The 24,465-nt window shown below is 42.4% G+C and overlaps 1 protein-coding gene and 1 non-coding gene across 18 annotated transcripts in view; one reads left to right on the top strand and one right to left on the bottom strand.

Moving 5' to 3' along the window:
- The window catches only part of Trpm3 (transient receptor potential cation channel subfamily M member 3), a 522,169-nt gene that overhangs the window by 464,100 nt on the left and 33,604 nt on the right, over positions 1 to 24,465 (top strand). The gene's annotated exons all lie outside the window — the stretch shown is intronic.
- On the bottom strand, positions 4,893 to 4,994 carry LOC124965097 (U6 spliceosomal RNA). Its single transcript, XR_007105101.1, has one exon. It is a non-coding gene; the product is annotated as a U6 spliceosomal RNA (small nuclear RNA).

The following is a 24,465-nucleotide window of genomic DNA, read 5'->3' as shown; positions in this document are numbered from 1 at the left end:
ATGAATCATTTAAAAAGATCTAATTTTTTTCTTGTGATCCAAAATTCTAGGGTCACATGTTGGACATTTTGGTGTCATGAATATATTATGTCACAACTACCCACTCCTACCCCAACCCTTAACCCCCACTCTTTAAAAATATAAAGTCCTTGAGTTTGACTTTAGACCAAATAAGCAATTCTCAATTTCATCATCAGAATTCAAGGGTAAGAGCAAACATCTGTATAGTGTTTTCCTAGCACTGGAAAATATTCTTCAATTCCCTTTCCCACTGTCTTAAATTATGTGCTATTGAGACTCATAGGAAGTTAGTATTCATTGCCTGGAAGTATGGAAAATGCCTTAGGTCATAAACTGACTTGCTTGCTGTAAGTGCCAGAAGAAAAAATAGTATCAGTATCATGAAGTGATTCAGTTTGGGGACTGAGGTCCTGCAGGCCCCCAACATTTCAAGCCCAAGTAGATGCTGATTCTCCCTAGTAAACACTCCTTTTGTGTGGAGTTTGAAGATAGTTGTAGCCTAAGAGTCTGTTCCAGGATTTTATCTGGATCAAATGTCAGGGCACACCAGGCACTGGGAAATGACTAGGGAAGAAATCATCAGGAAAGAGAAACATCTTTAGTTCAGTGGAATTGAATCCCAGGAGCAGCTATCTCTCATTTTCCCTGAGGAGTTTAGCTCTGGAAATAACATCCCTCCAACACTGTTGAATTAACATTTTGTAGACATTTTTTGCTGACAGGTCAACCATCTGAGCCCAGACTGTGGATGTGGATTAGGGTTACATAATCAGGTAGTATAGCTTATTAGAGCAGGAGCCGAGATTAGTCAGCATCCCTCTTCCCTTGTCCATCACAGGTAGGGCCAAACCAGCAACACCATAGACAAAGCATTCAAAAGTGAGTCCTCAGTCCTGGGAAGAGCATGTATACACTGGCAACAGACCACACCAGCACGTCATTTTCCCCTCCATGATGGATTTTGAACAAATACCCTTTCCTTCTCAAAATGTATTATCTGAGGCAGATGAGGATTTTTTGGAACATGTCATTGGAACAAATTTTTTTTTGTATATGAGTCTTAGCCAACTCACTGAGGAAGAATCTTAACTCCATCCCCCAGTTATAATTGATTGACAATGTCCAGGCTTTTGCCAGGGCAGCTTCCCAGGGAGTGGGGACCATCCTTTTCAATGGCCCCTCAAGGAAAACTCTTGAAAAGCCCACCTGTGATCGTTGTCCTCAGAGATTAAGTATGCTTTTTTTCCCCTAGAAATTGCTTTTCCACTTAGTTACGCTATTTTATCTTTTCTAGTTTTTCTTTCTTCCCCCAAATGAGATGAAGCTCCTATGGGTTTGTTCAACAATGAAGGATGGGAGAAGGAGGGAGGTGTAGTTATATTTTACAAATGGGATTCTGTCTGTCCCTCTACAAGTGGCCATTTATTGATGTTGTACTATGAACCCAGCCTAGTGCAACAAACACCACCATCTGGCTGAATAAGAGGATTTTTTATTGCTATTTTAAAAGAAGGGCTGATTGTAGTTTAGAACTTGAAAACCCCAGTCCCTGGAGATGGAAGAGAGGAGTTTTGTGTGAATGAAGTATGAAAATAGATCCCCCACACTGTGAATTAGACCTGTGGTGCTCTATGTGTGTGAGAATAAATTTCTACCCCAAATCCCCACCTGTAACTGACCCAGCCTTGGATGGATGCAACCTTGGTGACACCCTTCCCCGAGCCACTTACCTCCTTCTGTGATGTTCTGAAATTGGCTACAGTGGTAGCCACTGTTCTAAGCTAAATCAGCCAGTTTTCTGTCTAGAGTGCTAAAGAGTATTCGTCCTTTCTCAAATGGATACAGAAGGCTGCCCCCCAATCTGTCACCGTTTGGCCAAAGTCACTGAACATCCCTATCCTCTCAGTGATTTGCTATTCGTACTATGGCACCAGGCGGACTCAATGAGGATTGGATGACTGCCCCACCTGGTTATTCAGAACTGCCCAAGAGGCCCAAGTACCAAGCTGTTTGAGAAAGGTACAGATCATTTCCGCTGCCCTACGGTGTCTGCCTCTTCTCTGTGCCGTGTCCAGGTTGGTGTGCGAAGCATGTACTCAGGCTGATTGGATCTCATGTCCACCTGGACCCACAGCCCTGCGCAGGGTCCACCAATCCCATCCTGTGGATGTGCCCTGTGTGGGCCTCTGCAAGCGCTGCTCATTCAAACACAGCTCAGGCAACTCATTCCTAACGTGATGCACGTGCTCCATATCTAAATCTTGTTGTTTTTTAACTTCAAAACTGCTGAACCCATTTCACGTTTGGGAAATAATCTTTCTTTATTGGGATGGATATATGTGGATGTGCAATGGAAGTGTTGGGATGGGTTATTAACACCAATTTTACACCTCAGAATGGAGGACAGCTTAAATGTCCTCTCTTCTGGGAGGCAATATTACCTGAGGATTTTTTTATATGCATTTAATCTTTTTTCTTGTCATTTACTCTAAACACAGAACTACCAATACGACCAAATATTAGATTTGTAAGGTTACTTTCCAAATGTGCTTAGAAACTAAAATCAAAAGAAAGAAATGGAATCACATAAAATCACTAAATAAGTGTGTTTCACCTCTAAACCATGTTGGACTCACCCAAATGATAGTCTAGCCTTAATCTAAATTGTCTGTGGAAGTCAAAACATTTTCTTTGATGTTGGAAGCAGAGAGGAGTGGAAGAACAAGATCAGAAGCAGAAGATAATGAATCTAGGGAAGGGACAGTGATATCTGCTTTAGCCTGGAAATTAAACCTAATACTCTGATTTAACTCATGGGGATTGCCAGGCATGGTAGTACACACCTATAATCCCAGCAATTCACAAGGCTGAGGGAGGAGGATTGCAAGTTCAAAACCATCTTGGGAAACTTCGTGAGACCATGTGTTAAAATACAAAGGACTGAGGATGTAGCTCAGTGGTAAAGTGCCCCAGAACCACAATGATAATAATAATAGTCACAACAACTCATGGGAATTGAACTTGCTACTGTTTGGTTGGTTGTTTGGTATTTGGTTTTTATTTTGTTTTGTTTTTTCAAATAGCCCCAAATTGTCTTCAGATACTTATGTTATACATAAGTATACATAATACTGACTCTCTAAGACCCAGCTAAGGGCTATTACTGTGAGGTCACTCTGAGTGTTGGGCTTCAGGTTATTAAATGCACTGAAACCAAATGATGACATTCTTTTGGCAATCTCATTAGGGTGACCCATGTTGCATGGCCTCTGAGAGTTGGTCAGGATCCCACTGAAGCTTGATGGATAAAAGTCAGTAAAAGTCACTTAGAGAGGCAACAGAATAAATTTCCAGTAGCATCCCTGCCAAGGCCAGAGCAAAGTTAAAATTAGATAGATTCTCACCAGCTCAGAAATCTGGTTCTACAGTTTGGTGTGTGGGGTGCCTGGAAGTGCACCTTTGTTGGAAGAGAAAATGGGGCATCTCTGGCTTTCTCTTGCCTCCAAATGAATGAGACTTCAATTTATTTACAGGGTATCCACGTGCTGCCTGATGTCTATTCAGATTCTCCAGGCTGTACCTAGGCGGGGGGAAAAATGAATCATGCTCTTGAGTGCATTAAATGAGGGTCTAAATTTAGTCCTTCTTTCTGCCTCTCTGAGTATTTTTACAAGTTTAGATAGTACTGTGAAAGCAGAATGTCCAAAACTTACTTTCTACCATGACAACTTAATATTATCTAGCCACTTCCACTCACTCCAAACTAACTACCCAATCTTCTTAAGGCCTGGGCCAATTTTTGTGTCCTACTACTTAGAGCTTTTCATCTGAAATTAATAGGCAATGTGTAGTAATAAGGTTCTTGTTTTGTTTTATTTCTGTTTGATTGATTGATTGAATACAAAGGTTTGCTCAGTTTTTAAAAAGTCCTCGCTCTTTGGGATGCATGTTGTACCTGTGATGTTGACTAGAAACGAGGATCGTGTATGTGCATATGAAACTACAGCACTCTCCTGAATTACTTTTATGCTACAAATTAATTGTTTCTCACTTCAGGTGTGGAAATTAGGACAGCTCACGGAGTCAGTCTTTAAAATATGCCTGCTTATGGGGAAACCTAGAACAGTGTGAACGGAGATATGGCAAATGTTATGCATTTCCATCGTTAGACTCCAGTTCTCAAAACTCAGTGCTGTGCATCTGTTTAGTATTCCAGACTGACCTTCTCTAATGGATTCAGAGCACACAAATGCCTAACAGCTATAGCTCAGGGAGTGTTGCCTGACCAAAGAAAGTATTCTGGAAAAGAAAAACTTGAGCCACTGCCAACTTTGGGGGAAGAGGGAATTGTTTTGTTGGGTTTTAATTTTGCAAATTGCTAAGGAAGCAAGCCAATATCAGTCACTACCGCCCCTATTTTCTGTTCCTGAAAGTCAACTCACATTATAGGGAATACCTCACCTGACTTGTTTACTAATGCAAACTAAGGCTTAATGGATTTACGAACAACAGAGCTATCTGCAACAAGCCTCTGAGATGGTTCAATATACTGTTGTGATCTGTATTTGTTCTGCTGTCATGATATTCACTTAGCATTTGCTCACAGGTCGGACTCCATATTGGATTAATTCATTCTTCATTTGATGGATTTTTATTTTGTTCTACTACGAACTGGAAAGCAAGGTACAGAGATACACATTACAGAGATACTTTCTCCAAGGTGTCTACATCTCAGGAAAGACATTGATAATATATGTGTAGAAATGGGTTCCAAAGAAGAAGGCAGTCAGATTTACCTGGGATGAGAATGAGAAGTTATACTCCATAAATGTATGTCAAAATACATTCTACTGTCATGTATAGCAAGTTAGAACAAATACATAAATATCAATAGAGATAGGACCTTGCTCGGGGGCCATGCTAATCTTCTCTGTATCATTTCAATTTTAGTATATGTGCTTCAAAGCAGTCACATCAATGTTTATAGCAGCTCAATTCACAATAGCTAAACTATGGAACCAACCTAAGTGCCCTTCAACAGATGAATGGATAAAGAAAATGTGGCATATATATACAGTAGAATATTACTCAGCCATAAAGAAGAACAAAATTATGGCATTTGCTGGTAAATGGATATAACTGGAGAATATCATGCTAAGTGAAATAAGCCATCCCCAAAAAATGAAAGACCAAATGTTTTCTCTGATATGCGATGCTAATTCACAAAAGTGGGGGGTGCAGCAGGGGTGGGTAGGGAAGAATAGAAGTACTTTGGAATAGGAAAAAGAAATGAAGGGAAAGGAGATGGAATGGGAATAGGAAAGATAGTAGAATGAATCAGACATTACTATCCTATGTACATATATGACATGACCAATGTAATTCTACATCGTGTACGACCAGAAGAATGAGAAGTTTTACTCCATATATGTATGTCAAAATACATTCTACTGTCATATATCACTAATTAGAACAAATAAATAAATAAATGTCTTAATTTAAGAAGAGAGAGAGAGAGAGAGAGAGAGAAAGAGAGAGAGAGAGGGGACCTTGCAAAGAAAAGAAAGACTAAGTAGAACTTTGAAATATGAGCAGATGTTCTCAAGGCAGATGGGAGCAGGGGGTGTGAAGAAAGAAGAATGGCATTTCAAACTAAGACTTAATATGGAAAGTTCCAGGAACAGCAAACAATGCAGCATGGCTGACTGCAGGGTGAGAGGCAAGAGGCAGGAGGCAGGATAAAGGATCTGAGGAGAGGGGCAGGAGAGCAGATCATGGGGGACTCTGTGCTGAGGGTAGTGCCATGATCAGACATGCGTTTTAATCAGAACTCTCAAGCAAAACTGTGGAAGGTCCTCAAGAGGGGTTGTGATGGGAAGTGAGAAATGAGGGGACATTGTAATGCAATAGTGGCTGGAATGAAGAACACGGGCAGCATGAGACTTGAGGAAGGTAACATCATCAGGATCTGGGAAGAAATCAGATGGTGTTGAAGGTGGCTCTGGGGAGGTGGAAGAAGATTTAAAATGGAGGAGCCGGGGGTCACTCCAAGACTTCTGGTTCATTCTAAAAGTCAGTGTCATTAACTGAAATGAAGAACCTGGGAGAAGGACTCATGGTGGGAGTTTGTCCCATTGGGGTTGGATTGAGTTTGAGGTTCCTGTGGAATTCCAGGAAAACCATGAAGAAGGCTCTTTCGTACATAGAACTCTAGAGCTCAGTAGAAATAGTTGGACTGGTGAACCAGAATTGGGGATCAAGAATGTAACTATCGTGAAAGCTAAGACAGATGAGCCCACCAGGGCAGATAAGTAGAGAGAGACAAGGAGGCCTGAGCAGAACACTGAGAACAGAGTAACGAACAACATCAAATACAAGAGAAAAAATGTTCAATGAGTTGAATATTTAGAAGAATCCATTCAATTAGACCTTTAGGAAACCACCAGTGACTTTTTGCCAAGAATTTTCATTTCAGTATTGAGTGCAAGAACCCATCACAGTGATTTAAGAGTACATGAACATCAAGACAAATGCATTTACTAGGGAGGAGGAAGGAAGGTGTTGTATTTATTGGGCAGGGGAGGAGGGGCAGAGAAAGTGTCAATGAAGACGAGTTTTCAAAAGAACTGTGATGACTTGTAACGCTACTAGGGAAAAAGAGAGATGTCACCAACTTGGCACATACCTTAAGATTGTTGAGGTCACCTGTTTGCTTGGTTAGGTTATATATTAGGTAGAGGGAAAAGAAAGTAAAGGTACAACACTGAAAAAAAAAAGAAAAAGAAAAAAAAAAAAAGGTATAACACTGGTAAGAGCCTAGAAGGAAAAACAATGATCATATGACCGGATATCTAGCCTGAGCCACAAGCACATTGAGAACTAAGGATCCCAAGATTGTGATACTAAGATGTGGCCAAAGAGTGATAAATTGGCACTTACCATTAAGTAGGCTAATTTTAGCTGGGCCCAATGCCTCACAACTATAATCCCAGTGACTCGGGAGGCTGAGGCAGGAGGCTCACGAGTTCAAAGCCAGTCTCAGAAATGTAGCAAGGCTCTAAGTAACTCAGTGAGACCTTGTCTCTAAATAACATATAAAAGGGCTGGGGATGTGGTTTGGTGGTTAAGTGCCCCTGGGTTCAATTCCTGGTACCAAAAACAAAACAAAAAGTAGGGTAATTTCAGAATTAAGAAGTGGAGTCATTTAGAATAATTACAAGGTCAAGGGATGGTGAAAAAAGTGGTTTCTATGATAAGTTGGAATCGAGGTCAAGCATCTCAAAGCTAGGTTCTTCTGTATGTGCCAGTACAGATGTTGAAGTTGTCCGTAGCAAGACAGGAGAGGACGACAGGAGGACTGTGATCAGGATGACCAGAAACTCTAGGATCTTTTTGCACAAGAACGAGAAGCAGTGGTTGGGAAGAGGTGAAGAGCAAGAGGAGAACACAGCTAGTACCTCTGAAACCCCAGTGGCCTGTGTCCCTTCCTTTCTGCAAAGGAAACTTAATTGAGTCAAGAAAACGGGAAAGTGGACTCATGAATGTATGGAAATCAAGGGGAGTTTCGCCCAATGTTGAGGGGTTCCAAAAGGCACCTAGAAATGGGGAGGGAAAGGAACCATGATGGGAATATTCACAAAGCCCAGCTTCACATGAGGAAAATATCAAAGAAGAGAGGAAGGTGACTGGAGGAAGAGAAATGTGCAGGAAGAGAGGATGATAGGGAGGAGTGTGGCGGGAGTAATGTGGAGAGGAATCTTGTGGCTTTGTTTTTGTTTTTGTTTGCAGAACTGAGAATTGAAGCCAGGGCCTTGCACAGAAGAGGTAAATGCTCTACCACTGAGCTACCACTGAGGAGATACATCCCCAGACCTTTTTACTTATGTATTTAATTTTGAGATAGAGTCTTGCTACATTGCTAAGGCTGGCCTCAAACTGGCCATCTTCCTGACTCAGCCTCCCCAGTTGCTGGGATTACAAGTGTGCACCACTGTGCCCAGCTTCTCCGGAATTCTGAGGCAGGCAAAGACTGGAAGAGTAGTAACATACAAGGTTAATGATACCTAGCCTTGAGAAGATGGAACCAGAAGCTTTGTATAATGGTGAGGAGTAACCAGACCCTGAAGGTGAATCTCCCCAAAGGTCTGGGGAAGTCTCCATCTCAAAGGAGGCTCTCCTTTTGAAACCAGCAGTGACCTGCGATGCCAGAGAAGCATCATTTGTCACCTTCCACAAAAATGAATTCAGTGTCACCATGGACTATTCCGTTTTTCTTTAGCCTTCTCTAGACTTGCTATTACCTTGCCTATCATTAAATTTAGTGCTGGCCCATTGTGACATTTTCAGTCCCTTACTGTCACTCTACCTTCAACAGAGCACTTCTGATCCCGCCTGTTTGCCTGACCCTTTGCAAAACCTGTTCTTTTCCTACTCTGCCATGAATACTCCAACGCAGTCTAGGTAATCCTGTAGAACATGAAGCATCAGCAGATGTGACATATTTAAAATCTTGAAACTTTCTCAAAAAAGCTCTAAACCACTTCCCCCAAAAATTGTGCTCGGGGAGAAAAGTTGAGCTCCCATCTGGATGTTGGGAGGTCTTTGTCATCTATGAGGAGCTAACTTAGCAACACTAGGGGGAAAAAAAAGACATGAAAAATGTCTATCTCTCTGAATAGACAAGTCAGTAGGTTTCCTTAAAAACTATGTTGGAACTTATCCTCTTTAACATGTGCTAAAGCGATCTGAAACAGGGCGGAAGGAGTCCACGAGATTAGGAGAAGAATAATCTGAAGTCCATGGCAGCACTAAATACTAAACCCACAGAGAGGGACTTTAGAAAAACTAGTGTGTGTGTCAGCAGATAGGGTTTACTAAGAAAATATTCTGGATAAAATTAATTATTTAAAAGACACTAATTGGGCTGGGACTGTAGCTCAGTGGCAGAGCTCTTGACCTGCCTGTGTGAGGCTCTGGGTTCCATCCTCAGTACCACATTAAAAAAAATTAAGTAAATAAAATAAAGATATTGCATCCATCTACAAAAAAAAAAAGATACTAGTATTCCACTGGGTTTGTTGGTGCACATTTGTAATCCCAGCAGCACAGAAGGCTGAAGCAGGAGGATAGCAAGTTCAAAGCCAGCCTCAGCAACTTAGTGAGGCACTTAGCAACTCAACGAGACCCTGTCTCTAATAAAAATATTTTCAAAGGGCTGGGGATGTGGTTAAGCTCCCCTGGATTCGATCCCCAGTACCAAAATAAATAAATAACCAGTATTCCATACTCTGGCCATATTCCTTGGCTCCAGGTAAGGAAAGGTACTCACTATAGCTTAAAGTCTAAAGACACCTGCATGGAATGTAACTCAATCCAAAATGTTGTCAAACACTTTATCATCAACAGTAGTGTTAAAAACAAAACACAGGGGCTATCTTTACCTAACCCGAAGCTGTGGCATATCTGTGCCTGGGACACCACAGACAAACCTAGTCACTGCCCCTCCAGGAGGACATAGATACACTGAGCAAGAGGAGAGCAGCCGAACTCATCAAGGAATGAATGAAAATCTGCAATCTGAGTATGAGAACTCTCCACTCTGGAAAGACAAAAGCGAATGTGCTTGAAGTCTGAATGCCCCAAGTTCATCTCTGTGGATGTAGTGAGCACAACCTGGGGCCCCACCCCTGAGTGCACTTCCGCCCAGACTTCTTTGAAGTATGAACATGTTAGACTTAAAATGACGAGCCACATAATACCGTGCTACGGAGAACTTGTGGGATTTATTTCCCCCAGGGGTGTTACAGGAGAAATCTTATATTCTCAAAGAGAATTTTGAAAATTCCATCTTTGTAATCATAAAAAAGAAAATTCCCCCCAACAACAAAAAAAAAGAGCTCACTTTTTTGTTTCCCCCAGGGAAATAATTTACTTTTGAGGGAAAAGAGGATGGGAAAAAAAAAAAGAGAGAGAGAGAGGAGGAAGAAGATTCTGCCATCCAATGGAGGATCTATACTGTAGAAGTGGCATGGATAATTCAAAATGGAATGTAATCTCAGGTCACATGGAGTAAGCATAGACTCCAGCTGGTGTTGTGGCAGATACACTTTGTGTTCTGACCAGACACCTCCCATCCCCCTTTACCAAAGTTTTGCACCCACCCTCCAGTTTCTATGTGCTTGAATGCTAGACTCACCTGTGACCTCAATAATACCCTGGGGCCCTTGGAGCCTCTTCACCATCCAGAGAGTCTAAGGAGGCCTGAGAGCTTCCATGGCCCTGGGGCATTTCACACTCTCTTCCTGCCTGTTAGGGAGGAAGCATAAAAGCCTGGTTTCCTTGACTCTTGTTTAAGTGGAAAAAATGACAACCTTCAGGACAGCAGAATACCTTCCTGAATGTAAAGTGTACTTCCTACTCTGGAGGTCCCCATGGGAAAGGCTAAGGCTCAGACTTCATCTGAAATTGCACCTTTTTTTTTGATTTTTTTTTTCTGCTTGTCCAATTTCTACCCAGTTTCTCTTTGGAGCATTTCCTTAACAAATCTCTTTCATTTGAATACTTTGCTTAGGGTTGCTTCTTGAAGAAACCAACCTGAGATAGGCACTCAGGCTCCAAGTCTCCTCAGGTTCAACCTGAAATCACTCACATTGGAGGCTCCTTGCAGTACGGAGTAGGAAGCCCCAGATTATATATAAAGCAGATGACTGATAAAGTTATGTGCATTAACAAGATGACAAGATAAAATTCTCTCTCTTTACTTGTCTTAATCCTGGTTTTGTGTTGCTATATCAAGATGCCTGAGACTAGATAGTTTATAAAGAAAAGAGGTTTATTAAGCTAACAGTTCCAGAGATTCAAGAGCATGGTGTTGATATCTGCTTGACTCTGGTGAGGGCCTCATGGTGGATGGCATCACAGTGGCAGGAACACATGCAGAAAATATCATGTAGAAAGACAAGAAGCAAGAGACTGAGGAGGGGCCCAGCTCATTCATTTTATAAAAGCCAACTCCACAAGACTCAGCATTAATCCCTCTGAGGGTGGTGCCCCAATGAATTACCTTCACCTGGGCTTCTCTTAAAGGTTCTACCATATCAACATCACCACACAAGGGACTAAACCGCTAACACATGAGCCTCTGGGGGATAAACCACTTCTAAGCTATAGCATTAAGTTGCTGGAGACCTAATAACACCTTAGCACTTTTTTTTTTTTTTTTTTTTTTTTTTTTTGGTACTGGGCATTGAATTCAGGAGCACTCAACTACTGAGCCACATTCCCCAGTCTATTTTGTATTTTATTTAGAGACAGAGTCTCACTGAGTTGCTTGGCTCCTTGCTAATTTGCTGAGGCTAGCTTTGAACTTGTCATCCTTCTGCCTCAGCCTCCCATGCCACTGGGATTGCAGGCATGTGCCACCACACCCAGCTAGCCTTAGCATCTTTTATTCCACTACATTTCTCAAATTCCTGCTCTGCACCCAGCAGGGTCTGTGAGGAAATAGGAATATCCTTAGACATGGTCCTTGTCTTGAAGGAGTTTCCAATCTAGGCCAGGTGTCAGCAAACTTGTTCTACAAAGGACCAGATGCTATGCTATTGCAGGGCCATATGGTCTCTGTTGTAGCTAGGCAGTGTTGCCTTTGTACCACAAAAGCAGTCATAGACAGTAAGTAAACTAATGGGTGTGGCTGTGTGCCAATAAAACTTTATTTACAAAAACAGGAGGCAGGCCAGATTTGTCCCACAGACTGCAGTGTGCTGGCCCCTGAGCTAAGCCACCCAATCATGTTACTGCATTGGCTTCATTCCCATGTAGTTCCGTTGAGGAAAATGTGAAACCAGAATGGAACCAATTTCCTAACTATTTCAAGTTTTCTCCAAACACATAAGATGACACTGCTTTGTGCTTTTTCTTCCCAAGAAAAGTGTTATTCTACCAACTCAAAGAAAATAGGCCAAAGGAGAAGATGATGTCTATTCCTGTTCAGTCAGTGTGCATAGAAGGAAACCACACGGCTTATGGATTGGGTATGGCTCCAGAACACAAATGCAGAGGCTGCCAGAAAATCAACTTTTTAAATTAGAATTTCATTTATTTCTAACGTGAACACCCAACCTGCTAAGCTGGGGGAAGATCACCAACTCAGACTCCCCTCTCAGCCTTCCCTGAGGGTGGATCATGCTTGGGATGCAGTTGTTGAGCATCTGTCCATGCGACAGCTGCTGAAATGGCCCTCATCCCAGTTGCCACGATGCTTCAGTTCCAGTGGAGTTACGAGGACTTTTCTCAGGCCCGTATCTCAGCCCTTTTCTCTCAGGGATGCTGCTAGAAGAACAGAACAGAACAGAACGAAACAGAACAGGGCAAAACTGCCAGGACCACACAGCCTGAGCCCCAAGCATGTGTGAGCTGGCTTCACTTTCGCACACCCTCACATGCGTGCATGTGGAAGCTCAGTTTCTCTCTTCTCTATTCTCGCCCTGCTCCTGCAAGGTGATTTTAATCTACGCTCTGAATCTTCCTCTCTGTCGTCCCTTCTACACACAGTCCCAGGTCCCTGAGAACCTGTACAAAAGCAGGCAGAGACTCACAGGCTACTTCGGGGTTCTGCCCTATAACCTTCCTTTCCCTGGAATGGTGGGTACAGAGACTCTTCTTGCTTGAAAAATGGGAAGGGAAAATGAATGACTTCAATCCTCCTTGGTAGCCACGAGGGATTGGTTTCAGGGCCCTGACCCTTACCACAGTGGATCCTACGATCCACACATGCTCAAGTTCCTTATGTAAAATGGAGTAGTACCTCAAATAACTTATGTACCTCCTCCTGTATTCTTTAAATCATCTCTAGGTTACTTAAACAATGCCTAAAACAATGTAAATGCTACATAAACAGTTATACTGTATGGTTGAGGAAATAATAAGAAAAAAGGCTTATGCAGGTTTAGTACAGATGCAGATTTTTTTCACTGATTTTCCTTCTATAGTTGGTTTAGTTCGCTAACACGAGGCCCACAGAAGTGGAGGGCCAACTATATTTCAAAAACTTTTCTCACCCCTCTAATTTAACCATCTTGTAAATAAAAACAGGATGCTCAAATAAAAATAAGCCTGTAGGTACCAGGCGTACTGAACACAATCTCCATGTTTCAAAGGGAGAATTGTATGTGAAGTGATTATGATCTGGTGTCACCATAGATCATCTCACAGTATGGCTCCATGGAACTTAGACTCACAGATTGGGGATAGTTCTGGCAAATTCCTCCATCATAGCCCTATCCAGATTCTCCTGTGATGGAGCTGGTTGAGATCTGTGCTGTCCAATACCATAGCTAGCAGTCACCCAGGGCTATTTGGTGCTTGAAATGTGGATGTCATGAATGAAAACTGAATTTTTAATTAATTGAGATTTGAATTTAAATAGTTGCCTGTCTCTAGTGGGCATCATTATTGGACACTTCTGTTCTAGAATATAAAACTCCCTTTGACTGCCAGCTTCATGAGAGAAGAACTGCATTTATTTTGTTCACTGCTTTATCCTCAGCCTCTCAAACTGTATTTGGCACAAAGTAGGTGCTCAGAAAATAGCTGGTGTGTGAATGAACTCCTTGAAGCAAAACATAGAAGAAGAATGATGTTATCTGCTTTTAACTATCAATCAAATAAAAAACCTTCAGTGACTACTTATAAAAGGACTAGAAAAGCCAAAGTGCCTGAAATGTCATTGGAGACAACAAAAAGGGGTTAAGTTTGTTATAAAGGAACTTAAAATGTGGCTTAAATTAAAGGACATGAGCATGGATGCATGGTACCCATGCATGGGATGAAGGAGTAAGGGAAAGTAAAATTAAAGGGAATTTAGTCGAACTTGTATTTAAGAAAATTAAAGTCAGGTTCAAGAAATATCCATTGAACAAGCCATCTTGCGAGTGTATGCATAGAGGTGAATTGTTGGACAGCTAAGGAAGAAGGGCAGATGAGGAAAAGTGGTAAGGGAGAAAGAGAGGGAGGGCGGGAGGATGGCGCTCGGCTGTTGAGGGCAGCAGAAGAGGAAAGAGAGGACTATGTGAGCCCAGCAGTGGGATCAAGTGAGACCCCGGCAGTGAGTCCTGCCAGCTCCGCACTGTGCCACACCGGAGCTGGTTGTCATGCATCCTGTAACCACCGCCTTTCCAAAGGCACAATGTTCTGACCAAATGCAGCGAGGCAGATGGTTGATTTCCACTGAAAGCAGAGCTGAGTACACCCCTTCTGAATAACCTGGCAAGAGTTTAACTGATCTGTACTAACAGCCGTCAACAAATAGACTGATCTGCACACAAGTTAACTATTAGCAGATAATCCCAGCAAGGCTCACATATGAATTGTTTTTCCTCAAATGTGACAGAGTCCAAAAGAGTCTGCAATCTCAATATATAAGGGAAGGAAGGTGCTTGAGGTCTTTTGCAAGATACTGTTCAGTGGAGCGAATAGCTTCCTGCAGCTAGATTTCAGATCATGTTGGCCAAGTGATGTTCAACTGAACTGCTTGACTTTTAGCAGGATATTTGGTATCAAGAATATCAGGTTCAAAGGGCTGGGGAGATAGCGCAGTCGGTAGAGTGCTTGCCTTGCAAGCACAAGGCCCTGGGTTCGATCCCCAGCACCGCCAAAAAAAAAAAGAATATCAGGTTCAAGATGAGCCTTTGCTTGGAAGAAGACCCCAATAACTTCGGGTCAAATACAGAGTTTGGCATCTTCATCTTAGTGACATCCTCAATTCAAGTCAATGACATTCACTGATGAATTAGGAATAGAGAGGCTGGCTATTTCTTGACCTGGGATGTGGTTATGTGGGTTTTCATTTTGTACTCGATGGCCATATTTTATTTTATGGACTCTTCTGTATGTATAATGTATGTAGAATTACGAGAAAGACTCCAGGACGCTTCTGCCATCAATAGTCTGAATGTGTTCATCAGGTTCATAATTCAGTGATATTTACTAAGTACTTGTGTGTGTCAGGTCCTATGCTGGCGGTTGGGCGTTAAAACGAGAAACACTTCTTTACTTCCTCTTTGAGGCAAGTTTCATGGGAAAGATTGACACATAAATGAATCATTACAAATTGGTGTGATATATATTTCCATAGAGGGGATGTATAAAGACTTGCAAGAAAGAGCACATTTCGTTGATAAGACAGAGGGGACATGGCAAAAAGAAAAGCAGTGGAGAGCAAAGAATGGTCAGAGAAATTCTCTTGGAAGTAACAGTCATGCTGGATCTGAAAGGGTATGAATTTGTCAGACAGATAATGAGAAGCCATTCTAAAGAGAAGGGCTGTCCTGTCCAAAGCCAAAGAGGGATGACAGAGCATGCCAGGTAGAGATAGGCAGGTGGGGCTGGAGAGAGTAGAGATGTCCTCCCAGGACCACTCAGAAACTAACCTCCAGGTTAGTTACATGCACAAGATTCTCCCGAGCCTCCTGTACCTACCCTGGGCTAACACACTGCACCATGTTGTTTTGTCTGGTTTCGTGTGTGTATCTCATTGGACAATATGGGGAGAGGGGAGTTTGGTCCAGGATCTGTGTCCATCTTTTCCACTATTATTGGGTGAATGAATGGAGAAAAGCTTAGAAAGGTAGATTGTTGTCAAGGGTTTATATGCCAGATTAAGGAATTTGGATTGTTTCACAGCTCACCTTGTGTGGTCTCTTTCCCGGCGATATCTCTTATTTATTGAATTCATACATGTGATTGAGGAGTGGGGAGATTGCAGCTGGAAAATACACAACCAGGATGCTTGTTCAGGGAAACTAGATATGCCATGCGAAAGCCCTTTGTTCCATCCAAAGTATCTCCTAAAAGAGGAGTACCAAGCTTCTCTCTTAGTAGTCTGAACATCTCCTCCATCAGTCAAACCTGCTGACTCTTCTGCCCTCAGTGTGAAGGATTTGCCTCTTTACTCTTAACCCTCACAACAGCTGAAATCAGCATTCAGGGAAGGACTGTGGAATGGGGGCAGGTAACACAGCAGCAGATGGCTCAGCCTGGATGAGGTGGACTTTGAGCAGCCAGAGGGCAGCAGGAGGGGACTGTGTCTGCCCGGCAGGGAAAGAGAGGCAGAAGGTGGGAAGGCTTAGAAAACAGAGGTGGTGGCAAAAACGACTGCGTACATTTTGGTTTTTGCCAAGGGCCCAAGCAAACACCTGACTTGCCTCCAAACACCCTCTTGGGTGCTGCCTCAAGCAAACTGCTGATGCCTGAATTTAAATATCAGGGTTACTTGAAGTTCCCCAACCCCTGCCCCCAGCCCCAGTTCCGTCTTCAGATACTGGGCTTCCCAGTTGCAGCTTCTCCAGTTCAGCCAGATTTCTCTTCCCGGACACCCCATCTCTGCCCTTCTGGACAGAGGTAGAAAGCAGAAAAGAAGAGTCAGTCATCCATGTTCCTCTCTTTCTCACCATTTCCTGTTTTATTATTAGTTCTTGTTTCACCTGCCTGCAAGTAATCAGATCTATTCCCCAGGAAACTCAGAGATCAAGAAGTCCCCAGGACAGCCAAGAGAAGATGGGTTACATTCAAAGAGGCTCTCTTGTGACCCCAGAATAATCTCCCAGGGACTGGTGTGTAGCTCAGTGGTAGAGCACTTGCCTAGCATGTGCAAGGCCCTGGGTTCAGTCCCCAGCAACACAAATTTCTACCATTGCTTCTACTAATGAGGCTCATAACCTCCCACAGTGAAGCTCCACCTCAGTGGTCCTTTATCAGGGACAACTGTGCCCACCCCCACCCCCATCCAGCAAAGGGACATTTGACCTTGCCTGGAACTACTTTTGGTTGTCACAACTTGGAGAGTGGCCCTGGCATCTACAGGAGAGGCCTAAGGCTCAGCATGGTTCAGTGCACAGGATAGCTCTCCAAACAAAGAATTACAACCCAGAATGTCAGTAGTGCTGAGGTTGAGAAAGCCTGAATTATGTGAACCCAAAATTCAGCCGGGTAGAGTGGTACACGCCTGTGATTCCAGCCTCTGGGGAGGCTGAGGCAGGAGGATCACAATTGCAAAGGCAGCCTGGGAAATTTGGTGAGACCCTGTCTCGAAATAATATAAAGGGGCCAGGGATGTAGCGCAGTGGTAGAGCACCTCTGGGTTCAATTCCTAGTACTGCAAACAGAAAGAGAAAAAGAAAAGAAACAGAATCCAAAATGCAACTTTTTCACTGTTGCTTTTCAAAGAAAAATGGTGTAATGTAGTTGCCCCAACGTCTGGAAAATCCTACAAGACTAATCTAAAAAGTCCCCACATCAAGGGAGGGAGGGAGGGGAGAAGTACTGGGGAGTGATATTGGTCAAATTATATTGTTGTATCGTGTGTGTGTTTGAAGGTGTAACAACAAACCCCATCATTATGTACAACTATCATGCACTAATAAAGAAATGTGGGGGGGGGGAGTCCCCACGTCCTGACAAACCCCAGCCAGGCAGAGCGCTGCCGGCCCTGTTACTATCCTGGCATCTCCCTCTGATCCACTCACCTCTTTATTTGTGGATCAAAGACTGATTTAAGACATCCCACTGTTACGGTGTCTGACTGGTCAACATGATGAACCACTCTTGGAAAACACCAATAGGTCCTGCCTCCTGCATTTGGGCCCTAGTTTGGGGTAGAATAAATCATTGCCTTGAAGAAATGAGAAGAACCCAGAGACTTTAGCCCATCAATCAGAATTCACAAGTACTCTCAATCCCAGTGAAGTCTAGGTGACCTCAACGCTTCCCTTCCCAAGTTTGTATCTGAGAAAAACCAGGCGATTTGTGTTTGGTAGAAAAGCACCTTCAAGTGCCAACAGAAAAAGGAGTTGGGATGATCTCAAAAGCCCGGATGGAGCTGTCCAGTTTAGTCAACCCAGTGCATCACTTAAAATGAGGATAATCCCACTTTCTATGATCAGAATTACTACTTATATTGACTGGTCAACTTAACACCACTGGATCAAATTCAAAACAGCGCTTAAAAATGCACAGGAGCCTCCCAAGTAGACCATGGGGTCCAGCTTTGCAAAAGCACAGTTCTTGAAGCAAAGGAATGAAGTCTGTCTCATGCCCTTTTTAATATTCTGAACAAGGGCTTCAGAAGTAAAATGCCACTGTGAGCTGAATGGTCACCTCTCTGTACAGGAAAGCCAGTCGCTGACAAGTACTTCAAAGTCACTTATGCCACCCGAGGAACATAATGTTCAACTATCGAAGGAACGATGTAAGGTGCATGTGGTTCTATTATACAGAAAATAATTGAATATATAAAGGTAGGAACACCCCTATCAAGCAGGTCTTGCACTAAAAGACTCAATTCTTTCAGTGAATTTAAGATTATAAACTCTATCAGGAGTCTACATGAAATAACCAAATGTCAAAAATGTCACCGTTTTTTGCAAAGTGTGCAGCAGTTGTGCTTAAGCAGATTATACTGAATATATGGATGTCTGAGTTCTGTGTTCCCCATCAAGTGTGTTAGGCAGTGTCATGGGATTCGTGGATTTCTTTGACATTTGTAGGGAAAGGAAAGTCAATTGATGCTGGTTGAGATCCTACTACACTGACTGGCTCTGGACCAGGCACATGATATATTGCTACTCTCCTGCTATAAAGAACAGAGGTAATGCCAGCCATGGGGGTGCACATCTGTGATCCCAGCAACTAGGAAGGCTGAGGCAGGAGGTGCACTAGTTCCATGCCAGCCTCAGCAACTTAGTGAGATCCTATCTCATATGATAAAAAGGGCTGGGGATGTAGCTCAGTGGTAAAGTGTCCCTGGGTTCAATCCCCAGTACCAAAACAAAAACAAAAAAGTAACAACAACACACACACACAAAAAAGAGCAGAGGTTAAATAATTTTCCAAAGGCACAAGTCACAGAGTATCAGAGGTTGAAATGGACCCCAGGTTATCTAGCACCTAAGACCATGACCTTAATTTCTTCCAGAGTCCTGTTTCTTCCCCTGCACCTCTCTGCAGTGACTGGATCATATCATGCATTTATGTACCTGTCAATCACGATCAGGTGCCTTACTCAACACTGGAAAGTGGTAAACTCGAGGCTGCAGGAATCTCTTCATGGGAGTTTCATTCTACTGAGGAGCAAGAGGAAGACAGACCATAAGTTAACAAACAAGTGAGATGCCTTGTGGTATTAAGTTCCATGGAGAAAATAGATCCACTGGGATGAGGAGTTAGGAGTACCATTTTATGTAGGATGGACCAAAAAAGGCCTTGAAGAGAGAACGCTAAGTTGAAAAATGTGAATGACAAAACTAGTGTGCCAAGAGGTGGGAAAAGAACATTCCAGACAGAGGGAATGGCAAGGGCAAAAATCACGTGGAAGTGTTGTGGGAAGGAGTGACCTAGACATGTTCAGTGAAATGCCAGTGTGGCTGGAGTTTAGGATTGAAAGCAGCTCAAGGTGGGATAACATGACATGGTGGAATCCCTGTGTTGAAATGTGTGGCTTAATTATAAACGAGGGACAAGGTATAAGAACTGGAGCCATAACTGCAACCATTAGGAAACAGCACTCTGCCATCCTGCTAACTGTCAGGAGAAAGCAGAATCTCCCAGAAGTCAGTGGCTTCCACAATCAGCAAGGTAGAGACCTCCAGTTTGGAGCCAAACTGTGGCCTCCCAGAAGGGTTGCCTTGGCACTGGGAGAGTGACACCTTGGATCCTCTGAGAAACACTCCTCATGGATGAAAGAGACACTAGCATGAAGCAAACATTGCACCTCCCAAGAGGAGACTCGCCTGTCTCTACAAGTGTGCACATGGCATCCATCATCCAAACTGAACGTTCTGGTATTGCCAACAAGAATGTAGTCTTTGTAGATAATAGACGGCTCACAGATGAGTCAGGAAATTATGATGGGGAAGAGGCAACTAAAAAGTATAGCTCAGGGAACAAAACCTTGCAGAGAAGTTTCCCATAGCAATTCATATTTATGGAGGGCCTGGTGTGGGCGGAGAACCCAATTATGAATGGTTTGTGTTAGTAGGACAGGGACAGCCCAGGACAGAACCTGGAGCCAGACACTTTGAATCCTAGTTCCATCACCTCCACCAACTCTGTGATATTGGGCAAATTGCTGAAACCATTCTTCAATATTCGTAACAGATTGGGATCGGGAAGAAGGCCTGCCTTGGTGTGCCTCCTTCACAGGAACACCCTTAAGAAAAAGAGTATTCCTTCCCACATGAATACAGTAAACCCAGTAAGCTTGGGAGTTCATGCATATTATTGTTTTTTTAAATTATTTATTTTTTAATTTTTTACAGACTGCATTTTGACTCATTGTGCACAAATGGGGTACATCATTTCTTTTCCATGGTTGTACATGATGTAGATTCATACCATTCGTGTAATCATACATGTACATAGGGTAATGATATCTGTCTCATTCCACCATTTTTCATACTCCCCTCCCTCTCATTTCCTTCTATGTAATCTAAAGTTCCTCCATTCTTCTCTCACTCTCCACCCCCCAACCCCCATTATATATCATTCTCTACTTATCAGGGAAAACATTTGGCCTTTGGTTTTTGGGGATTGGCTTATTTCACTTAGCATGATATTCTCTAATTCCATCCATTGATTTGCAAATGCCATAATATTATTCTTCTTTATGGAGTTGCAAATTGGTGCAGCCACTCTGGAAAGCAGTGTGGAGAATCCTCGGAGCATTTGGAATGGACCCACCTTTTGACCCAGTTATCCCACTCCTTGGTTTATACCCAGAAGGGACTTAAAATCAGCATACTACAGTAACGCAGCCACATCAATGTTTATAGCGGCTCAGTTGACAACAGCTAGATTGTGGAACCAACCTAGATGCCCTTCAACAGATGCATGAATAAAGAAACTATGGTATATATACACAATGGAATATTATTTTTTTAAGAGGGTAAAAGCAGCAGTGAAATCAGGATGTGATGTACTCAAAGGAAAAAAAAAAAAAAAAAAAAACAATAAATAGTAGTCCTGGTGATGTACAGAGGTGCCAAATTAATGAACATGATACCCAAAGACCAGAGTATGGAAGGGGTGGGGGTGGAATAAAACAAAAGACATAATTCTAAGAGACAAGATGTCATTGCTAGTAACAGTAGAAGGCTACTTATAGGGTTAAGTCGTGTAAACCTGAAGCTTGCAAAGATGCTGTTAATTCCTGTCCGTTCCAGCAGGAAAGCCAGCTCCAGACAGATACAAGAGCCTTTCCTCACCCTGGACACATCAATGGAGTAGGCGCCTCTACTCCACCGTGTTCTTTTAAAAACCAAACTATGAAAACAAGCCAAAACAAGCAATCTCAAATAGCAGGCCTCTCCCTCTTCAAGGCAAAAGAGAAGCAAAATGTTATGCTGCTGCTCATTGTAAAAAATCATAATTATGTTTTCCCCATCATGTCCACCTTCCAGCCAGCCTGAAAGTCATTCTGGGCAGCAAACCCAATTATTCATCCATTCATGGATCCAGCAAATATTTGGAAGCTACTCTGTTCCAGGCACTATGCTGTGTGCCGGGAATGAGTGAAACTGACAAAGCTGCTATGTCCTCAGGAGCTCACAGCCCTATGGAGGTGTCAGATAGCAAACCCAGAATCACACAAATAAATACTTAATCATAAGCTCTGGTAAGTGTGTGATCAAGAAACAAGAGTGCTATGAAAACATCCAACAAGGAGATGTATTAGGGACTCAAAGAAAGGCTCCCCTAGGAAGTGACTTTGAAGCCAAGCTATACAGAATAAGGAGTGTGCCAAGCAAAGTGTAGAGGAGGTTAGGGAGAAGAACCGTCTGTGCCAAGGTCCTGAGGCAGGAAGGAGGGTAACCACTGCTAGTGACAGGGAGCAGCCAGCAGGGCAAAAGAAGAAAGTGTGAGGGAGAAAATGGTGCAAAATAAAGGTGGAGAAATAGACAAAGGCCAAGTCATGCAGGGCCTTTCAGACCAGAGTAAGAATTTTAAATTTTGCCTCCATTCTCTGAGAAATCTATGAAGGGTTGCGTGCAGGAACTGAGTTGGTGGTGGAGGTGATGATAGTGATAATGGGGGATTGTATGTGTGTGTGTGTGTGTGTGTGTGTGTGTGACGAATTGCATGATTTGATCTGCATTGCAGCAGCAATTCAGGTTTGTTTCATTTTGTTTTGCAGTGATTGGTCTTGCACATACCAGGCAAGCACTCTGCCACTTAGCCACATCCCAGCCCCCAGTGGATGTTTATGAAGACTCAAAAATTATCAGAGCTTGCAGATTAGGAACTGGCAAATATAACTTCTAAATTCAGTTTGGAGGTTTTGTTGTTGCATATGTGTGTGTGTGTGTATGTGTGTGTGTGTGTGTGTGTAGAACTGGGGATTGAACCCAATGGCACTCTACCACTGAGCTACACCCCCCAGTCCTTTTTATTTTGAAATAGGGTGTCACTAAATTGCTGAGGCTGGCCTCAATTTTGTAATCCTCCTGCCTCAGCCTCCTGAGTCACAAGTCGCTGGGATCATAGGCATGAACCACTGAGCCCAGTGGACTTTTTAATATCTTTTTGCAGTACTACAGATTGAAACCAGAGCTTCACACATGCCACTTAAGTATTTTACCACTGAGTTACCTCCCCAGAACCTCTTATTTTTTTATTTTGAGACAGGTTCTTGCTGAGTTGCCTAGACTGGTCTTGAACTTGTGACCCTCTTGCCTCCATCTCCAGAATAGCTGGCATTACAGGCATGCACCACCACCCCTGGCTCTCTAGGTTCAGTTTTGCTCTACTGTGCTGACTACATGGAGTACAGCCCCACTCCTAGCTTTGAAATGAAGTGATTGAACTTGACTTTGCCAGTTGTGTTCTCTACCAGGACAGCATGGCCTCCATATTTTGGGAATTTTATCTTAGAAATTCAAGGGGGTTTTGTTTGCCCTTCCTGATTAGTGGATGCCACTGGCATTTAGTGGGTAGGCTCCCACAATAAAGCATTGTTCTCCATCCACACAGCTTTTCGGTGTCCCAGTAGATATTTATGTAGGTTAAAAAAGAGAATCCTGTTTATAATTATCTGAGCCTAACTCCATTTATAAATATATATTTCTGCATGCTCTTAATAAGTCATGAATTTTTCCATTAATGAAACCAACATAACAATCAAGGGAGATGGTATTTTGTTTGGTTTGAAACTTTTCCAAGGGTTGTTCATCATTTTGGAAAATGAGCTCACCACTGACAAACCTGCTCATTGTATTTGAGTCTTAAATCTGTCTACATTTGTGTATGTCCCATTTATGGAAACCCTTCATATATGTATGTATATATGTATCTGACCATTTTGTGATGGCTTCTAGAATAATCATGCCTGAGCTTTTATAGATTGAGATACATATTACTTTATAATGAGTAATTTTCCTTTTATTTCTCATTTATATTAAAATTAGGATAATATGTTGATTTTCTGCGATTATATGTACAGATAAATTATACCATCTATATATTTCATTTTAGAAGATTCAAGGAGGCAGTAGAAAATATGTATTATAAAAACAAGGTGTTAGATCTGATTAAAGTTAACAATTGTACAAGCCTGTTTAGTGTTTCAAAATGCTGTGGTTTCAGGAATCTAGCTACTTACTACCTTGCAACAGTCTCTTGGTAACTTTAGCATGTGAGAATTCTATGTAAAAATTGTATTTTGTTAAATGATACAGAGTTAGTAAAGTTCACATCACCGTGAGGGGCTGGAGATATAGCTCGGTGGTAGAGCACTTGCCTGGCATGTACAAGGCCCTGGGTTCCATCCCCAGCGCTGCAACAAGTAAAACCAAAACAAACCAAAAACCCACTAGTGAGATGTCATCCTGCTATCTTTTGCCCCTAATATGATATGATAAAAAAGCCAGTTTTCCTTTGTGATATTCTCCCCCAAAATTCATAATCCCAGCCTAATCATGAGAAAAAAAAATTAAACACATTCAAGTTTTATTCGATACCATTGGCACTTCTCAAGAGTATTTAGGTCATGAAGAAGGAAGAAAGACTGAGAAATTGTCCCCAACCAGAGACCACTAAAGAAATATGATGATTGAATGTGCTGTGGCATCCGGAAAAGGATCTTGGAAGAGAGGAAGGACACCAGGGGAAAATTGGTGGAATTTGCATCAGGTTAAGAGTAGCATACAGGGGATGTAGCTCAGTGGTATGCTTGCCTGGCATGTTCTAGGCCTTCTGAGTTGGATCCCCAGAACAAAAACAAAAAAACAAAAAAACAAAAAACAAAAACAAACAAACAAACAAAAAAAAATATATATATATATGAATAATGTAAAATGGTAACACGAATCTAAATTTCCTAGTTTTGGCAAATATACAATCAGTATTCAAGACTTTATTAATGAAGACTGGGCAAGGGAGATACAGTTAATTCTT

This window comes from Sciurus carolinensis, chromosome 14, assembly GCF_902686445.1.
Source record: "Sciurus carolinensis chromosome 14, mSciCar1.2, whole genome shotgun sequence".
In the NCBI taxonomy this organism is placed as follows: Eukaryota; Metazoa; Chordata; class Mammalia; order Rodentia; family Sciuridae; genus Sciurus; species Sciurus carolinensis.
This window is presented reverse-complemented; position numbering and strand designations above follow the sequence as displayed.